The sequence below is a fragment of the Castor canadensis genome, chromosome 12, assembly GCF_047511655.1.
Source record: "Castor canadensis chromosome 12, mCasCan1.hap1v2, whole genome shotgun sequence".
Taxonomy (NCBI): Eukaryota; Metazoa; Chordata; class Mammalia; order Rodentia; family Castoridae; genus Castor; species Castor canadensis.
The window spans coordinates 11,633,770-11,649,144 of NC_133397.1; the positions used below are offsets into that span (position 1 = coordinate 11,633,770).

The 15,375-nt window shown below is 37.9% G+C and overlaps 1 long non-coding RNA gene across 1 annotated transcript in view; it reads right to left on the minus strand.

The window, feature by feature from the left end:
* Positions 1 to 261: 261 nt before the first annotated feature.
* LOC141415008 (uncharacterized) overlaps positions 262 to 15,375 on the minus strand; it is a 31,984-nt gene continuing 16,870 nt past the window's right edge. Inside the window, exons 2-3 of the long non-coding RNA XR_012440027.1 lie at positions 13,379 to 13,505; positions 262 to 5,059 (exon numbers count right to left, since the gene is read on the minus strand). This is a non-coding gene — a long non-coding RNA (uncharacterized lncRNA). The remainder of the gene's footprint in view (positions 5,060 to 13,378; positions 13,506 to 15,375) is intronic.

A 15,375-nucleotide genomic window follows, 5' to 3' on the forward strand; every position in this document is an offset into this window, starting at 1 on the left:
GAGTATTGATTAGCTAACCATTAGGAAACCATTTTAAACTCACCAACTGCTAAGGAACTGTTTGAAAGTAAATAACATGTTAGTGTGAATTGTCTCCATTGATAACAAAGGTAAAAAATGGATGCCATCTGACTTGCAAATATTTCTCTTCTTTCCCTTTTTATTTTTTCCACTGCTTTTAGGAAAGGGATTTTGCTTAGTGCTTTCTCGAGCCATTGCCTTTTTCCCATATCTATTAGATTCTAGAGTCTTTATAAAGACATTATAACAACCCGGAAATAGAAGTATTGTTTTCTGCATTTGAGATAATAGGAGATTGAAATGAGTTGCTCATGGCAAATAAATGGTAAAGCAAGAATTCAAAAATAGTTTTAATGAGACTGAAGATGCAAGTTGCTACTAGAGCACTTGCCTAGCATGGTCAAGGTCCCAGGTTCAATCCCTAACATCTCAAGGAAAAAATGAGACGTCTAATTTTTAGATATGTATCCTTCCTCCACGCTGCCTTCCAGGATAGTGTCTGCAACTCACACTGCCCTAAAGAAGTTGGCAAAATAGCTGCCCAGTGCTGACTGCTGCTGTTTGTTTTCATCATGCTAAACACTAGAGAAGGCTCTGAACCTGCAACACCTAGGTTTATTCTTTTAAGGTCTCAGCCAAGCTCACCAGAAAAATTTTCTGTGTGTGTGTGTGTGTACGTATGTGGCTGGCACCTGTGCTTGAATACACAAAGCTGACAAAGAACAGCTTATAATATGCCTCAGACACCCTCCCTCCTGGGAGTGAAGGAAGAAAAGCCTGTCTGGACACTTCAGATAACTTGTCAAACCCTGAGGTCCTCCTGTACTGGCATTTTAGAGCATATGCTCCTAGGGGCCAAAGACTTCATCAGCTTTCACCCTCACAATTGTCACTGTCCATGGGAATCCTTCCAGTTCTGTCATGGAAGGTGAAGTCTTGAAGACTTTCATTTGGAGGTTGGCCAGGACCCCAAGCATGTGGACTGGGAACAATGGTGATGTCAGCTGTGGGTGACTCATGTTGGGCTGATCCTCTGCAGCTCATCTTTCTTTCTCCTCTCTCTCCACTTCCCCCAGTCACCTTCCTTTCCCGATTAATCCTTCAGCTACTTTCAGATCATTATAACCATTTTTTTCATAATTCCACATATGAGGACAAGCATGTGATCCTTGCCTTTCTGTGTTTGGTTATTTTATTAATCATTATAAACCATCCATTTTCCTCAAATGACATGATTTCATTCTTCTTTATGGCTGAACAATGCTCCATTGTGTATATATACCACATTTTCTTTATCTGTTCATCCTGTGATGGGTACCTACATTGATTCCAGAGCTATTGTGAATAGTGTCCCAATAAACATTAGTGTACAAACATCTCTTCTGTATATTGCTTGTTGACTTCATTTTTCTCCAGTATATACCCAAGAGTGGTATACCTAGATCATATAATACTTGTAAAGTTTAGTTTTTATAAGGAATTTCCATACTCTTTTTCTATAGTGGCTGTATCAATTGACATTCCCAAAAACAGTGTATAAGGACTCCTTTTACCTCACATCCTCCCTAGCTTTTGCATTTTTTTGATAATAGACATTCTGACTGGAATGAGATAAAATCTCAATATATACAGAATTAGGTATATAAGAGATGCTAAGCATATTTTTGTATTTACCTGTTGGCTAAAGATTTTGAGGTTTTTAATCTCTCTGAGTTAACCTGTATGCAAAACATTATGGAGCCGTAGCTGTCCATTAATATTCCATAGATGAGGAAGTTGAACCCTAAAGAGAGTGCAGAGAGACAGAAAAAACCTGCATATTCCCATTCCTTCACTCATCAGAATCTTCAGAACTCCAATAGAATAGAAAGCACACCACATATCACTTTTAACCACTAAAAGAACGTATAAGGACATAATAATGACTAAGACTATAGTCTGTTGTTTGCTTACCACCCCCTTGCTCATCAACAGACACAGCACAAATCCAACCAATTTCAATGCAGTGTCTGTAATAGTAGTATTAAATACTAAAGATCATCAAAATATCAGTTGAGCACCCAGCTGTGCTAGGCATAGTATCTGTTGAATTTGATTGACTATTCTATTCATTCCTCATGACAACTCTGCAATTGGAGTGATTGCCATTTTATAGCTAAAAATAATCCGAAGCTTAGAAAGATCGGGTAAATAAACCAAGATTAATTTTCCTATTTTATAAAATCTGTCGGTGTTCCACAACTTCTTTCATGAAAACTGGCTTATTTTTTGCAGAACTAGATACAAAGAAATACTAAATATGGCAAGTGAACACTCAACATTTGTTGAAAGGGTAAATCAAATTGCAATCTTCCGCAAGCACAGGCAGTGTAAAGTGACCATTTGAAAACAGTCAGCAATCACTTTTCCCTCAAGTCCATGAAGAACAACATGCAAATCAGTGAGGAGTTCATTCTGACAAGCTAGAGAAGTTGGCTTTCTATCACTAAATGCAAATAGACCTATTCCAAGATGCTGGATGAGATCAGTAGTTAATGAAATGAAAGGCATTAGGAAATATTGAAATGATGAGTATTACTTTGCTCTCACTATCATCATGACAATCAATGTTGGCTTATTTATGTTTCTCTATTTCCTTCTTAGATTTCTCTGGAGTAGTTCTCATTAACTGGGTAATCAGCTGCCAAGTCTCTTTTTACAGTAGAAAAGCAGAATTTTCCCTGGAAAGCCTGTGCTCCACTCTCTCTTTCCACTGCCCTAGTCCTTGCCTGACTGGGGAGGTTGTACCACCCAGGCTTGAACCCAGACCCTCTATGAGCGAAGGAAAGCTGCAAAGGTGAACTCATTTTCTGGAACAGACAATTCACTAAGACTCAAACACAAAGATGTCTGGATAAAGACTGAGTGACTGGCAAGTGGCTTGACACTTCTGTGCCTCAGTTTAGTTATCTTCAAAACAGGTATCAAAATACCAACTTCACAAAATATTTTGAGGGAAGTGCTCTGAACATTATCTAACACAATGTTTTCTGATATTACAAATGTAAGATAAGCCACAAATGGAATCTTACATTTTTGGTAGTTGCATTTAAAAAGCAGCTGAATTTATTTTAATAATGTATCTTATTTATTCCAATATGGAAAATGTCATCATTTCAGTCTAAGCATTAGAACCACCTTTCTCTATTTCCAGGATCCTTACAGAAGTGTCAGTTGTAATTGGTTATGGTCTGAATTTAGCACCTTCTGCAATCTTAGTGGCACTGTCCTACATAGATATGATATTGAACTTTCACAAACCAGCACATAAAGCTTATGTTCATAATCTTCTGCCTTTTCCATGATGACTGGAAACTTTCATGTTGAATCCAAATGCGATTGTGTTTCTCTCTTCATCTGTGACAGTGTTGACATTTTTCCCAATTATTATTTCACTTGACAGTGAAAACAAACGAGAATATAGTAAGATAAAACATGCAGAAATAACTAGAGCTTGCTGTGATCTCCTGACCATCATGGCAGCATGTGTGATGGGGAAGGAAGATGGAGCCTGGCAATGAAATGGCCTTGCAAACCTTCTTCCATAAGCAAGGTGTACCAAGTTCCCCTGCCATCCAGAAACACCCCAACCTCATAGGCAATGTGAATTCTGCCACATTTTGACAAAAGCCTAAGGTAATTTATCCAAATTTAGTATGTGGATATTGAAGACTTATTAACATTTTCACTCCTTTCTCCCATAGTACACAAAAAGGAAATGGTGACACATAAGGATGACATAAAAGGATGATTTAGGAAGCACTTCCTGCTCAGCAGGTGAAACTCCCCTTTCAGTCAGGAAGACAAGAAGTCTCACAGAGATTAGAAAAGGCTGCCACAATCTCCCACAGATTAGTCCTCAAACCATGAAAAAAATTGAGCTGCTTGATATAGTAAATCTGACTTACATTTCTTGTTTTTGTGAGTGACAGAATGCCTGCTTAGCAAGTGCAAGACCCTGAATTCAAACCCCGGTACCACCCTCCTCTCCTTCCAAAAAATGTAGAACATCATTCTTACCTTCCTTTTGCCTTTGTGGAAGTTCCATGGTAATACACTGGGGCATTTAACCTTTTTCCAGGTCTCACCAAAATGTCCCTTTTCACATAAAATACTTGTGCTTTGCTTCTACCCCAGAATTTCTCCATTATTTTTAGTATCTTGTACACAAAAGTGGATTTTGACAGTTATATTCCATGAAAACAGACATTCTTTGTTGCAAATTGTAATGGTATTTAAAATAATCCTGAGTAAAAAAAAAAAGCCTGCCAACTAAACTATGACATTATGCTTTCTTATCATTTATAAGTCTTATTTTATTCTTACTAAAAAAGACCTTTAGACTATGTACTGCTAGAAGGGAAACAAGATACATATAAAGACTCTAGTAGGCACTGATGACTGTGTCACGATGGTCATCTCTGCTTACAATCTTAAAACAGCCTCAAGTTCTTGATTTCAAAGACATTAAATTGTAAAGAAATTGATAAAAGATGAGATTCTTTTTCTGTTCCCAAACAGACTCCAAATGTCCTGAGAACATGGTTGGTGTGCTGGTCATAACTATTTTCCATACGTTTACCTATGATATGCTGAAAACACTTTCACTAGGCATCATGACGTATTGGAAATGTCTGTACTATGGAGTCACTTACTATCTAAGCCCTGTAGGCAAGCTCTACTTAAGAGTGTTAATATGGGGTTATCGGAAGCAATATATATAAGTCATCTAATTCTGTGTCTGGCATACAGTAAGCATTAACAAATTTTAGCTTGTTGAGAAATGGGTGGGTACCAAAGCTAAGGGATGGAGAAAACACTCTTTCTTTCAACCTCATTCTATCACATATCTTAGTATTGCAGATGCTGAGGGGCTGCAGAGCTTCGCTTCATGTTCCCAAGGGCATGAAGAAGGATAATGTTCTCCATTAGTCAGGCCTGAGCAGTCCATAGATAAACTTCAAGTCCAAAGCTACAGTTACTTCATGGTTCTTTGTACCTGATGGGAAGGCAGAACAGAACATTCATTCAGTAAGCATACGAGGCAAACTGCATGCTTAACTCTGCATCCTCTGAAATCAGGAAGATTTGTGGACTAGGGTCCAGCAGTGTCCAGTGACAAAAATAAGACTATAAGAAAATCAAATAGGAAGATAAAAGAACAAACAAAGGTCACTTTCCTGGTCCTTTAAAAAACAAATCCCCAGCTTTCCTGATGAAATCCAATTTAATGAAGTGCAGAAATCCAAAGCTCTTTGAAATTTTAAAGCAATTACAACACAAATGACTCCAAAGCAAGATGATCTTATTATGGGGATGCCATAAAATGCTAACTTCAGAATGTCAGGAAAGCAGAATGGTTCCTGGCTGGTGTGTCAGGATTTATGAGAGGTTTGTGGAATTGTCAGTGCCTCATTATTCTCGGAGGATAGTTTATTGAAGCAAATGCTGTATTTCCTTTGGTACTAACAGATTTTAGTATTATTACCAGAAGGCTAGACACCTTGTTCTGTGAATCCCCAAAAATTTCTTTCAGAACAGTTTACAGTTCAGTGGAGAGGAAACAAAAAACAACAAAAAGATGGAATTTCATTTCCACTTGATAAATTAGGCTAAAAAGACATAAAAACACGTGTCAGTCACCCAACTGCCTTGCACCAATGCAGTGGTTCTCAAGGTTTGTCCTTATCAGCATCAGAATCATGTGGGAATTAAAATAAACATAAAATAGTTGGCTCTGGCCCAGACCTACTGAAATACAAACTCTATGGATGGCTCTATGCTGTGTTTTAACATTGCCTCCCATCCGGGGAATCTGGTGCAACCTCTACTTCCAGAACTGCTGTATTAATGCACACACAGTAAGATTAATCTTTCTACCAGACCCACAGCCTGCTTTGTTTAAATGTAGGAATAAGATTTTGTCCCTCTCCCTAGATAACCAGTGCCTCCCTTGGGTCTGAAACAACTTTTGTCTTTAAGTAAACAGGATTCAGGAAGCTAGGGTATACCATATCAAATCAAAACAGAAGAAGGAAGCCTTGGTAGCCTGAGGTTGTTCAGGTGTTATAGGAGAGGGTGATGAAAAAGTTCATTATGAAACATAACCTCAACCTTCTGAGAGAATATTCTCCAGAGATTGGAGCATTGTACTGGTAGTAGGATCTCCAATTTTTGTCCTGTATCTGAGGCTCTCTTTTCATACCTAGGCTAGAGCTCTGATTGCCATAAAGTGTGGAGCCTCCCTTCCCTTTGCTATTTACCCTTCAAGTCCAAAAACAGGACCACAAGAAATTACAATGGCTTCAGTTCTGAGGGACTAGGTGTTGGAGCCTTACCTTAGACCTGGTTACCTGGTAACTGACCTTCCTGAAGGGACCTAACTGATCTCCAAAGTGCCTCCCTGGTTGAATGGACCAAAGTAAAGTAGTAAAGTATACTCACAGCAGGGATACATTGAGAAGCCCCTTTGAACATCGACTTAAATATTAGTAGTTAAAGGCAGGACTGTAAAATAGGTACAGTGTGTGTGGAGGGGTACTTGTGGGAGGGGAAGAATTAACAAAGGAGATTAAGGTGCAGGAATATGGTTGATGGACTTCATATATTTATATGAAATACAACAAAGAAACCTCTTACAATTGTTTTAAGTGGAGTGGAGAAGGGGTCGAAGAGGAGAGACCATGCGGGTGATCTTACCAATGCACAATATAAGCCTATTTGGAATTGTCACAGTGAATTCCCCCTGTACAGTGAATATATCCTAATAAAAAATATTTTAAAAGCCAAAGAGCCTCCCTGCAGATTCTTTGTGGGTGTCCATAACCCTGAGAGGCCTCCCAGACAGCAATGAATGACCATTTACATCTGCCATCCTCTGTGTATTCTGTGTTCTGCCTCTGAGTTGAAATACTCTGATGTGACCTTCCCCTGTCAGGTCCGTCTGTACTTGGAGCAGGTTGGAGCCTACTGGTGTGCCAGTAAATGGTAACAGCTTTCCAGAAAAAGAGAGAAGCTATGGTTTGTAGGAGTTGATGAGTTTCATGATATACAAACTCACTCTATTTTTTTTTTTTTTTTGCAGCCAAATGTAGAAGACCAATGTGATATCACAGTACAGATCTGGGAAGAGGGCAGCACATTCTGCAAATCCACTACACTCTTATCTCAGAAATCTTCCCCATTATGCTGTAATTTTCCCATTTTTGCCTTTACATATCAAGACAAACAACACTCAAATCAGGTCTATGAAGAAAATGCCTCTGGGCTGGGATGTAGCTCGGTGGTACAGCGCTTGCCTAGCATGCGTGAGGCCCTGGGTTCGATCCCAGCACCAAAAAAGAAAAGACAAAAAAAAAAAAAAAAGAAAATGCCTCAATTGGATATTTTTTCTGAAATTATAAAATACCCAGCTTATTTGCTCTAAGAGAGAAGACAATGAAATCCAGCTACACTTGGGCAGGGATAATTTTTTTAATAGCCTAAGCACCATATAAAACAAAAGCATCCTTAAAACTGCATTTTTCCTTCTTTAGCTGATAGTGTTGAATGTATGTTGTTCACATTATCAGCAAAATGGGTTTGAAACCCCTGGAAAACCCCTCCCTAAACATTGAGTTCTCTGTTACACAGAACATTAAGCGATGTGACAAGGGAAAAGGCAGGTCCAGTGAGAGGAAGGAAATAGGTGGTATTCATGGGACACTCTTCTCAATAAGCCACAGCAGGGGCTGTTGAAATTAACCTCTTTGTGAGGCTCAGTTTGTCTTTGATGCTATAAATGGCCAACTTGTTATTCAGATGTTGCCAGAGTGATTTTATTGTAAGAACTATCGTACTTCCAGAGTGGGATATTGTACAAGTGTCAGAGCATTGGAAGAAAAGCTGTTTGGAGGATAGGAAAGTTGCACTGCTCTGAAATATAACTATCAAACTACTTAATATAAATGGGAGGATGTGCCTTGGTGATGGAGAGGTCTGGTAGAGTCCATTCTGACCAAACAATCAAATATCCATAACAGTGAAACCACCTAATTTAGGAGCCTCTTGGGGTGTAGAACAAGTGTAGACTTAATGTTTATAGTATTCTTGCCAAAACATTTAACCTATACGTATTCAAGAGGAAACAGTGAGACATCCATGAAACACTCTTCATGAACCCTTTAAGAAAAAGAAATGTAAGAAAAGCAGACATTAAAAAGCAGAGAAACTATTCTAGAGTAAGATACTGAAAACCCTGGACTGAAAACAAATAAGACTAGCTAGTAGATAACTTTAAGAGAATTCAGGAAATTTGAATGCAAATTCTGTATTAAGTGATATTGTGGAGTAGGGCTAATTTCCTTGGGTGTGGTAATGGCTTAGTGGTTAGGTAGGAGATAGTCTTATTTTCTTAAAGAACACATGCTGGAGTAGTAGGAGTAGTGAAATGTCCCAATGTCTGTACTTCCCCAAGAAGACTCTCTAATGAAATCAGGCTCTGCAGGTATATAGCGCCAGGTATGTACCTAGTCATTGGAGAATGGATTTCATTCAGCTGTACAAGAAAGCAAACTCCAGGAAGGCAAAGTATTAGTTTTATTTCTTATTGTGCCCTTGGTATCCAGAATGGCACCTGTGGGACAGGGACACTCAATAAATATTAGTGAATCACTGAAAACATCACACTGCTTTCTTAGATATTGGCCTTGTGTTTGACACTGGCACCAAGGTTGGGTCTGATCAGCATCAGAGCATTTGAGTCTGTAATTCAGGATTACAAACTATTTTATAGCCAACCAAGGCAGTATCTAAAATGTAGAGAATACTGACATAGGAATAAACATTATCCCCTTGAATAATGAATAAATAGATCTAAAATGCAATCTCAGAAAAAATAGTCTTTAAAATTAGTAAAATGAAACAAAATTACAACAGCAATATTTTCAGTTCTAGGTTAATATTGCATTTAAGCATTGAAAGAAGGTTTGAAATTGTTTAGTTTAGCAGTTTGCGATAGAAGTTCCTTACAGACCCTAGTAGTTCTTGCAATGCAGCCTTGCTTTGTTTAGACTTCTTTTCAGCCAGCAATATAATACTTCAAATACTGATTCCTCTTTTACCTGTTGCCTTTTGGGTGATTAAATTCTCAGTGCATATTTCTTACACTGTTTCTGAGGCAGTGCTTTAGAAATTAATGGCTGAACTTGTTAACAGTGTTTCTTTTCATGGACTCATGACAACCCTGGGTGGTTTGTTACAGTTTCACAAATCCTGTGTTATTTCACCTGCCATGAGCAGGTAAAAAATTGTATTTAGGTGTATGCTTCATGATAGATCGGATGTTGTAGTCAAGTTAAAGTTTATAACCATTGAGACTGAAATTCATTGCATTTATTTGGAAACTGTTCAATATATGTGACATGATTTATTGAGTTTTGGAAGAAAAATAATGGTTTTGTTATCCACCTGTGAAAAGAATTTTGCATTTTCAGTCATGATGGTATAATTTTCTACTGAAATATGCTTTAAAAATAATTTTTAAATATTCTAGAATCACACATGACAAATGTAAAATATTTTAGTAAAGTGGCATATAAAGAATTGCTTTCCCACTGTAAGGTAGGTTTTCTCAAAAATAGGTTCTAGGTTGGAATGCATTAATTTTGGATGAGGTTCTAGGACATGACTAATTAAAGGAAGCATTGCTCAAACACATATTTAAGAATAACCTCCAAGAGTGAGTGAGCTGGGCTGTAAGCACCCCAACCAGTAATTGATCAAGATTTTCCTTGCTGGTAAACCGACTCAAGCCATAAAGTACCTACCTAGCAAGCATGAAGATCTGACTTCAAGCCCCAATGCCGCCAAAAAAAAAAAAGAGAGAGAGAGTTCCCTTGAAAGAGATTTTACTCCCAGGAACTCTCCCACCTGTGCTGTAACACCAGAGTGGTTTCCAGCAGGCTGAGATAGTGCTAGTCATTGGAAGTCAGCCTGGCTCAGGAAAACTGCCCTAGGATACATGGGGACATAGGATGTAAACACCAATAGCTTATGCTACAAATCCATTTAATTCAAAATGATGAAAATTGGCATGCATATGTATATATGCATATATACATATCTGTCTCCATGTATGTATGTGTTTATATATTGTGTATATTATATATGTATATTATATGTACATGTATAATATATTGCATATATTTTTATGTATATATACATTGTATTTGTGTATATATACACATGTATACACCCGTATATTATATTGTGTGTATATATGCACATATATAGATAAATTGCATCATGTATATTATGTATATATACATAAACTTTATACACACACATAGTTCATGGTGAGCATTCACAATAGGTCTCCTGTAGGGTTTATAAAAGCCATAGGATTGAATGCTTATAGGGATTAGTAATATTTTAAAGGCTTGTCTTCCCTAGATGAGCTCCTCAATACCATCTTTGGCATGCTGAATAAAGATTCATGATCCAGAGTTTGACTTCACAAAGTACTATGAAGTATCGAAGTGCCAAAGGCATGAAGGGACAATTACCTTATTTTAGACTATGGGGAGAGTGGGAGCTGTTAACTACCAGTTAGATCCCAGCCTACCTAACACCTAAGAGAAGCTTCACTCCTGAAGCAACACGAGTTTTACTGAAGGTGAGAGGAGTCAGGTTACAAGGATCTTCCTCTTCCTGTCCCTATAGTATTTTACTATCACTCTTAGGACTGTCAGATCCTCCAATGCACTTGCTTCTGTACCACAGCAGCCCTGGGTTTCAAAACCCCAGTAGGGACAAGGAGAGCTGAAGGCTACAGTAAATAGAAACCACTAGGTTTGCCAGGCCCAGTGGACCAGAAGGAGCATTTTGCCTCTTCCCTGGCTACATTTAAATTCCACCTTCTCCAGTCTTGATTTAGAGACACTTTAAGGGATAGGCATGCATTAACATATGCTTGGGGTGAGAAGTTCTGACATGATTGACATAGGTACATGTTTTGCATTTGACTTTTCCCAGAATTAACATATCCAGGAAAAAATAGATCTTCCTTTGAGACCTTTACCTTGATGGCATATGCTTATCATCCGAGCTTTTAAAAACACGAGACTTTGTCTTTCCTTCTAATAGTAACATCAGTCCCAAGCTGAAATTCAGTAAAATAAATGTTGTATTTTATATTTACCTAATAAAAAATTCCTTCTCAACCTAACTGTCAAAGTTGCTGGGACAGATAACTGGTCCAATTTTAATAAACTAGCGAGGCCTAAATTAATTTAAGAAAAAAACTAAAGGCCAATAGGTAAGTCTGAAAATACGCTCCTGGGAATATGGCCTCATTTCTCTGCTAAGGTACCCAGTTCAGGTCAAACTTCTGGAGCCCCTGCTTGTCTGCCTCAGCCTCAGGGAGGAGAGGCAGTGAAGACATTCAGCCTTCAGGCTTTGTTCTAGGTAGTTCCCTAATAAAATTGGACTTAGCCTGATGATTTTTCAGACCGTCCAAACCCTCCTTCAGACCTGATCTGGATTCAGACTCCTTGCTCCTAGCTGGTAAAGAATGGGGTTACTCCTCACTTTTACTCTAACCTGCCATTGTTCTTCCTCAGCTCCTAACTACATGCAGACTCCTCTTGGTCTTGGCTTCTGTCCTGATGACATTTCCTTTCTCTACATCTTGAACATATTGCCTGGCCTTTGCTAGTTTCTCTTCATGAGAACTAGAGTCTTCTGCAGGTTTGTCCCTCACTAGTTCTCCATTCCACTCTGCCTCTCTCTCTCTCCTCCCCCCTCTCTTCACCTCCCCACTGCCCTGTTTCTGTCACACACACAAGCACCTGCACACACATACACACACACACGCACACACAACACCCTTAAAGGGCTTATCAAAAAGGACAGACTAATTGGAAATGCTGTGCAGACACCCAGGCATCCCTGCCACATACATCATTATTTCCTGGATGTCCTGATCCTGTTCCCTTAATCTTGCCTGGACTTATTGGAACCTAACCCAAGCTCCAAAGGACTCAACTGCTATGCCTCTTGCAAAATTTAACAGGGGCCATTGATCCCTCCTTCATCAGCCAGACCTGGAGTCTGGACAGTTACCATAGCTCAATTCTGATACTGCCTATTCCCATCAGTTGCTCATGAGATTCCAGAATGTCTGGATGAAGCCGCATGCATAATAGCTGCATCCTTCCCAAGAAGCCAAAAGGGCCTAGAAGAAAAATTTATCTGCTTTGCACACAATAAACCAAGGCACAGAAGAATGCTCCAAGCAAATCTAAGCCATCATTCATAGTATGTAAACATGTAAACACAAACGTGTGTTGGAAAAGTAAATAATAACCATCTTTCTTTCTTTCCTTCTTTCTTACTTTCTTTCTTTCTTCCTTTTCTTTCTCTCTTTCTTTTGATCTCTCTTTCCTTCATTCTCCTTCTTTCCTTTCTTTCATTTTTTTTCCTTCGTTTTTTTCCTGGGGCCACCTAAGGCTCTCAAAAACCAGTAAGAATGAAACTAGTCCTAGTAGCAATACCTACACATCACTAATTTCTATTAAGTATTTATAGGTGAGATAGCACTATTACAGAAGCAGACAACCATTTCATATACAGAATCAATTTAATTTAAGTTTATTTCTATCTTCTTGCCCATCAACATCTGCTATTTCTAGGAAGTATAAATCCATAGATTGTCACTGACTTGTGTTCATTCCTAATGGCAGGTTGGAGAAAAATAGCTAAAAAGAGCTCTATTTCATTTTTTAATTATGAAGCAAAAATGACAGTTCATCTGGAACGTTGTCAAACCAAGATTGAAAAAAAAATAATTGAGACTTGGGAAGGGAAAAAAGGTACTCTAAAACACACAAAAACATTCCAGTCCAAGATGTGTAGCAAGTTCCCCCAAGTGCATCAGAAAAAATCTGTTGCTTGTTTCCACAAGTTTTATCTTTGTTTGCTTAACTTAAAATTTTGTATGGCACAAACAGAGGACACAAATATGATTAAACATTAGTTTCTTACTGATAAAAGCTTTTTCAGCCTAATGGGAAATGGAGTAATTATAAGCATGAAGTATAGCAGGAGAGAAAGAATGTGCTGTGCTGTTTTATACCTAATTCAATTGGTTATCCAGATTAAAGTGTCTTAGCCAAGGCCAGGGCCTATCAGCTACTGCTGCTAGCTAAGGATTGTCCTCAAAACTCTCTTGTCTATTGTAGGTGTAATGCTGGTATTTGTTAACAAAATCAAAATAAAGTATTTGCCTTCCAGAAATTCAGAGTTCAGGTGAAATAAATATAAACAGCCTGGTGGATACCTGAGCAATGCGGTGAGGGCAGTTGTAGCCGTGAGCTGAGATGGAAGTGCCACTCAGCCACAGGAACAGGAAAAGTGCTGAGGAGGCAACCCTGGTGCAGCTTTCCCACAACCTTTCACATCTGTATCTGTAAAGGCAGATTATAATACATACCATCAAAATTCACTCCCAGCTACAGGTAGTACGAAACTGAGATTTTATTTTAGAGTCACAATAGCCCAGTCTGAAAAGACCTGTTCCAGGAGATATAAGATTGCACCATGTTTAGATTTTATTTTGTAAAAATACAGGCAAAGACTGGTCAGACAGAAAGGAGAGTACAGGAAAGGACAGGGGCAAATGAAACCTAATACTCTTAAGGAATACGAATTTTCTGTAATCTCTGTCCAGGAAGCAGTGGTAGTTGCTTGCCTGCCTGGCTCCTTTGAAAAGGGAGTTAAACACATAATTTAGAGCTAAGCATATTAAAAGGGTTCAAGTGTTGGGAGTGTGAGTAGAAGCATCACACTACCAAGAAGATTTTGCTTATCCTTTAAAAATATAAATATGGCTTCTTTTAAAAGCCTTTCTATTAATACATGTGTGGATATACATAGCCATAGTAATAGCACTTTTTGTGTTTCCTAAATGCATACACAGCACAGTTGCCAAAAATGATGCTAGGATAGCTGTATGAAAGACAAAGATCAGCCATACGTTGCAATAGGCACCAATGGCCATAAATACTGTTTATGGGTCAAAATTCAAATTTGTAAATATTTTCAAGACAAATTTACATGAATTATCTGAGTTTTACTTCACAACAGTCATAAGTAGATAACCCAGATATCAATAACTCTGAATCCCTTAAAGTTAAGGTGATATAGCTAAAGTCAAGGGTCGGTGCTGGGACTACAAACAAGAGATATGAAGAGACATGAACTCTAAAGACCATTTAACTAGAACTATCTGAATTATTTCCAGGGGAAAATAATAGGTGAGAAGTTTAGCAATGCACATGTGTGGATTTAACCAAATCTATAGCCCTTGCCGAACAGAAAGGAAGTGTCCACAGTATGTAATTTTCTTCACTAATGTTTTCCCTTTCAAAAGTTTCTACCCACTCAGTGCGTATTGATCAACTTTGGATTTCTCACCACCTCCTCCACTCTTTGGAAATCAGAGTATTGTACTGTGTTTAGTCTGTTGATATATTTCCATTCCCTTCCATTTGTTTAAATAATGTTTTACTGGGATACAATCCACATACCATAATATTCACCTAATTAAATAGAACAATTCGATAGTATTATGTATCATGAGATTTTCCTATTAAAGTACAAAGCCCAATGGTTTTTAGTACTTACAGCTATCACCATAATGAAGTTTTGAACATTTTCATTATCCCCAAAAGTAACTCTATGCCCAGTAATGATCATTCTTTTTATCTCCCCGCTTATCTTGGCAAACATTAATCTCCTTCTTATCACAATGGATTTGTCTATTTCAGACATTTAGTACAAATGAAATAATCCATTATGTGGCTTTTTGTGACTTGTTTTTTTTTTTTTTTACTTAACTATGTCTTCCAGATTTGCCCATGCTTTACAGTATATCAATACTTCTTTCTTTTTCTTTGCTGAATAGCATTTCATTACATGGACATACCACATTTGATTGACCTATTCATCAGCTGGTGAGCATTTTGTTAGTTTCTTTCTTTGACAATTTTAAATAATAGTGTTATGAACATTCAGGTAAAAGTTTTATTGTGGATGAATGTATCCATTTCCCTTAAGAAGATAATCAGGTGTGGAATTATGGGATCAGACAGTAACTGTATTTAACACTTTGAAGAACTTCAAAACTGCTTTTGAAAGTGGCTGCATAATTTTACATTCTCACCAACAATGTATGAGGATTCCATTTTTTCCATGTCCTTTCGGGTACTTATAATTGTGTCATGTGGATTTTAGCCACACTAGCATGTATAAAGCAGTATTTCATTGTGTTTAAAA